The sequence below is a fragment of the Rutidosis leptorrhynchoides genome, chromosome 8, assembly GCF_046630445.1.
Source record: "Rutidosis leptorrhynchoides isolate AG116_Rl617_1_P2 chromosome 8, CSIRO_AGI_Rlap_v1, whole genome shotgun sequence".
NCBI lineage: Eukaryota > Viridiplantae > Streptophyta > Magnoliopsida > Asterales > Asteraceae > Rutidosis > Rutidosis leptorrhynchoides.
Genome location: NC_092340.1, coordinates 236,005,792 through 236,011,432, shown reverse-complemented (window position 1 = coordinate 236,011,432; position 5,641 = coordinate 236,005,792).

The following is a 5,641-nucleotide window of genomic DNA, read 5'->3' as shown; positions in this document are numbered from 1 at the left end:
ACCAATGGACCAAAGTTAAAAATGGTCAATGGTATTTCCGCTGAGGAAGAAAAATATTGGGAAAATTACCAATTTTCCAATGAATCGGATCCCGATGAGGATTCTGATGATGTTATATAAATTACCCCGGCTCAATTTAATAAGGCAAAAGAATATAATAAAGGAAAAGCTATCAAAATAGAAAAACTCGAGTCCAAAATAGATGAACTCTATGTTATCATGAAATATCCCGATGGGATATATCGTAAACACCTGTATTTCTTAACCTTTCACTATAACCCGGGAACATCTAAGCCACTAGGTTTTTCTAGACCATTTGTGAAAAGGACAGCTCGTATTAGAGGAGCACCATCTATCCCTAGAAAATTAGCAAAACAAAATGAATCTGAAGAAGAAGAAACAAGTGAGTCGGAATAAAGAGTTGAAGTCAATTATTCTTACCATGCCATGTAATACATGTATTGCAGTGTATTTGTACTTTTATGCTGTACATAAAAATTGCTTGTAATGTTTGTATTCTATCATCCTTTACAAGATCTAATTTTTCATCTCTTTTACAGTATAAAAATACACAATGGACGTTAAGGATAGACAACCAAATATTTTAGAAGACTTACCAGGGGATATGATTGATGAAATCTTGTCTAAAGTTGGTCAGAATTCATCGGCACAATTATTTATGGCAAAATTAGTTTGTAGGACATTTGAAAGACGTTCCAGGCATGCCTTGATTTATAAAAGGCTTTCCTTTGATAGATGGTGTATATCACATTGGGGAGAACCTAAGTTACGCCGTGTTTTCTTTAAGGCATTAAGTGCGGGAAATCCTACTACAACTTTTCGCTACGGGATGAGAGCCTATTTTGACTCCACATATCCCAACATAGGACTTCGTTCTTTAGAAAGAGCTTCAAACATTTAACATAAAGAAGCATGTTATGTTTACGGTTTAGTGATGTTCGCTTCTCACCAAATTGAGAAAGAGAACATCGGGTTACAACTTCTAAATAAAACATTCCTACAAGTGACGGATTCAGTAGTTGAAGTGAGAAATAAGGTTTTTAGATTGTTACGGGGCTGTTGGGCATTACGTAACCCTCGTCCATTTGATGACGTTACAACATGCTGCCTAGCCAATGGCCATAACGGTTATTTTCCACAAGACCAAGGATGGGAAATAGTATTAGTAAAATCCGAATGTATGACTTGCTTCTGGACCTATGAATTACGTATCTTTGTTGCCTTCGCTGAACGACTTGCGTTAAACTAGAATTGTCTTCGTAATTGCCTTGTATCAAAGTTATTGTCTGCTATATTTCATGCTATATGTAAAATAGTGGTATTGTACGTTTGTAAATCATTGTATAAAAGTTTGAACGTGAAATTTATTATAATCAGTTTTTCATATAGAATTGTAGTAGTTGAATTGTATGTTAGCTACTAAGTATGAACTTAACGGGTAGGTACTACCCGAATTAAAACTTATAAAACGCTAATATGAAGAAAAAGCTTTTATAAATAAGTTCATATTATGCTACAAAATACTATTGACTATTCTTAATATTCTATATGATTAACTCAATTCTTTTTGCTATTTTTGAAGGAAATGGCACCGACGACTCGTCAGAACTTAAACATGAGCGAGGAAGACTTCCGTGCTTTTCTTGCTGCGAACATAGCCGCAGTGCAGGCCGCAATGCAAAATAACAACAATAACTCCGGATCTAGCAGTGGAATTAATTCCACAAGGAATCGTGTAGGATGCTCCTACAAAGAATTCACTGCCTGCAAACCTTTAGAATTTGATAGAACCGAAGGACCAATCAGATTGAAACGGTGGACCGAGAAGGTCGAATCGGTGTTTGCCATAAGTAAATTTACTGAAGAAGATAAGGTAAAATACGCTACGCATACCTTCACGGGTACTGCATTAACATGGTGGAACACCTATCTCGAGCAGGTGGGACAAGATGCTGCTTATGCACTACCGTGGTCAGCATTCAAGCACTTGATGAACGAGAAGTATCGTCCCAGAAACGAGGTCAATAAGCTCAAGGTAGAGCTTAGAGGATTACGAACGCAAGGTTTCAACATTACCATGTACGAACAAAGATTCACAGAGTTGTGCCTATTGTGTCCAAGAGCGTTCGAAGATGGAGAAGAGAAGATCGACGCATTTGTGAAAGGGTTACCAGAAAGGATTCAAGAAGATGTGAGTTCACATGAGCCCGCCTCCATACAAAAGGCAAGTCGAATGGCTCATAAACTTATAAATCAGATTAAAGGAAGGATTAAAGAACAGGCGGCCGAAGATACCAACATGAAACAAGTCAAGAGAAAGTAGGAAGAAACCAGTGACAAGGGTTACCAATATAACAATGACAACAATCACAATCCCAATCACAATCGCAACAACTATCCCAACAACCGTAACATCAACCGAAACAACAAAAATTGCAACTCCAACAACAACTATAATAACCGATTCAACACCAACAACCACAATAACAAACATGCCAACAATAATAACAAAAGGCAGAAGCCATGCCAGAGGTGTGAAGGATACCATCCGACTGGGTTCTGCCCGACAACGTGTACTAAGTGTAAAAGAAGTGGTCATGGCGCGATGAAGTGTGAAGTCTATGGACCGGTGATTAACAAAAATAATGCAACAAATAATGTCGGGACAAATAATGCCGCCTTTATTTGTTATGGATGTGGGAAACTGGGCCACGTCAAGAGTAAATGCCCAAACCAAGGGAATACAAATGGGCAAAGTCATGGAAGAGTCTTCAACATCAATGCGGCAGAAGCGTAGGAAGACTCGGAGCTTGTTACAGGTACGTTTCTTATTGATGAAAAACCTGCTTATGTTTTATTTGATTCGGGTGCAGATAGAAGCTATATGAGTAGAGATTTTCGTGCTAAATAAAGTTGCCCAGTGACGCCTTTGTATAATAAATTTTTACTCGAATTAGCAAACGGTAAATTAATTACAGCAGATAAAATATGTCTGAAAAGAGAAATTAAACTGGTTAGCGAAACATTTAAGATTGATTTGATACCAGTAGAGTTAGGGAGTTTTGATGTAATAATTGGCATGGACTGATTTAAAGAGATGAAAGCAGAGATCGTTTGTTACAAAAATGCGATTCGTATTGTACGCGAAAAAGGAAAACCTTTAATGGTGTACGGAGAAAAGAGCAACGCGAAGTTAAATCTTATTAGTAGTTTGAAGGCGCAAAAACTAATAAGAAAAGGTTGCTATGTCATTCTAGCACACATCGAGGAACTCAAACCCGAAGAAAAGAACATCACTGATGTTCCCGTCGCAAAAACATTTTCCGATGTATTTTCGAAAGAATTACCGGGACTACCTCTATACCGATCCGTTGATTTTCAAATAGATCTTGTACTGGGAGCTACACCAATAGCTCCTGCTCCATACAGACTCGCACCCAGCGAAATGAAGGAACTCCAGAGTCAATTACAAGAACTTTTAGCGTGGTTTCATTCGACCAAGCACATCACCGTGGGGAGCACCTGTTTTGTTTGTCAAGAAGAAAGATGGTACATTCAGGTTATGTATCGACTACCGAGAGTTGAACAAACTTACCATCAAGAATTGTTATCAACTACTGAGAATCGATGACTTATTTGATCAACTACAAGGTTCGTCGGTTTTTTCGAAGATTGATTTACGTTCCGGGTATCATCAAATGCGGGTGAAGGAGGATGATATTCCGAAGACTGCTTTTAGAACTCGTTACGGTCATTATGAGTTTATGGTTATGCCATTTGGATTGACTAACGCACCAGCTGTGTTCATGGACCTCATGAACCGAGTGTGTGGACCATATCTTGAAAATTTGTCATTGTTTTCATTGATGACCTACTTATTTACTCAAAGAATGATCAAGAGCACCAAGAACATGTGAGAAAAGTGCTAGAATTGTTGAGGAAGGAAAAATTGTACGCTAAATTTTTAAAGTGTGCATTTTGGTTGAAAGAAGTTCAATTCCTCGGTCATATAGTGAGAAAAGAAGGTATTCAAGTTGATCCGGCAAAGATTGAAACCGTTGAGAAGTAGGAAACACCGAAAACTCCGACGCAGATACGCCAATTTTTTGGATTGGCTGGTTACTACAGAAGATTCATCCAAGATTTTTCTATAATAGCAAAACCCTTAACTGCATTAACGCGTAAAAGTAAGAAATTTGAATGGAAGGATGAACAAGAGAAAGCGTTTCAGTTGTTGAAGAAAAAGTTAACTACGACACCTATATTGTCATTGCCTGAAGGGAATGATGATTTTTTGATATATTGTGACGCCTCAAAGCAAGGCCTCGGTTGTGTATTAATGCAACGAACAAAGGTAATTGCCTATGCGTCCAGACAATTGAAAATTCACGAGCAAAATTATACGACTCACGATTTGGAATTAGGCGCTGTTGTTTTTGCATTAAAGACTTGGAGAAATTACTTATATGAGGTCAAAAGTATCATATATACCGTCCACAAAAGTCTCCAACACTTATTTGATCAGAAATAGCTGAACATGAGGCAGCGTAGGTGGATTGAACTATTGAACGATTACGATTTTGAGATTCGTTACCATCCGGGGAATGCGAATGTGGTAGCAGACGGTTTGAGTAGAAAGGACAGAGAACCTATGCGAGTAAAAGCTATTAATATAATTATTTATACTAACCTTACTACTCAAATAAAGGAGGCGCAACAAGGAGTTTTGAAAGAGTGAAATTTGAAGAATGAAATACCCAAAGGATCGGAGAAACATCTTAATATTCGAGAAGACGGAACCCGGTATAGAGCCGAAAGAATTTGGGTACCAAAGTTTGGAGATGTGAGAGAATTGGTACTTAGGGAAGCGCATAAAACCAGATACTCAATACATCCTGGTGCGGGAAAGATGTACAAAGATCTCAAGAAACATTTTTGGTGGCCGGGTATGAAAGCCGACATTGCTACATACGTAGGAGAATGTTTGACGTGTTCTAAGGTCAAAGTTGAAGATCAGAAACCATCAGGTCTACTTCAACAACTTGAAATCCCAGAATGGAAATGGGAAAACATTACCATAGATTTCATTACTAAATTGCCAAGGACTACAAGTGGTTATGATACTATGTGGGTAATAGTCGACCGTCTCACCAAATCAGCACACTTTCTGCCAATGAGAGAAGATGATAAAATGGAGAAGTTGGCGCGCTTATACTTGAAGGAAGTTGTCTCCAGACATGGAATACCAATCTCTATTATCTCTGATAGGGATGGTAGATTTGTTTCAAGATTTTGGCAGACGTTACAACAAGCATTGGGGACTCGTCTAGACATGAGTACTACCTATCATGCACAAACTTATGGGCAGTGTGAAAGGATGATACAGACACTCAAAGACATGCTACGAGCACGTGTTATTGATTTCGGAAGCAGTTGGGATCGATATCCACCGTTGGCAGAATTTTCCTACAACAACAGTTACCATTCGAGTATTGAGATGGCACCGTTTGAGGCACTTTATGGTAGAAAGTGCAGGTCTCCGATTTATTGGAGTGAAGTGGGGGATATACAGATTACGGGTCCAGAAATTCTCCAAGAAACTACAGAGAAAATCATTCAA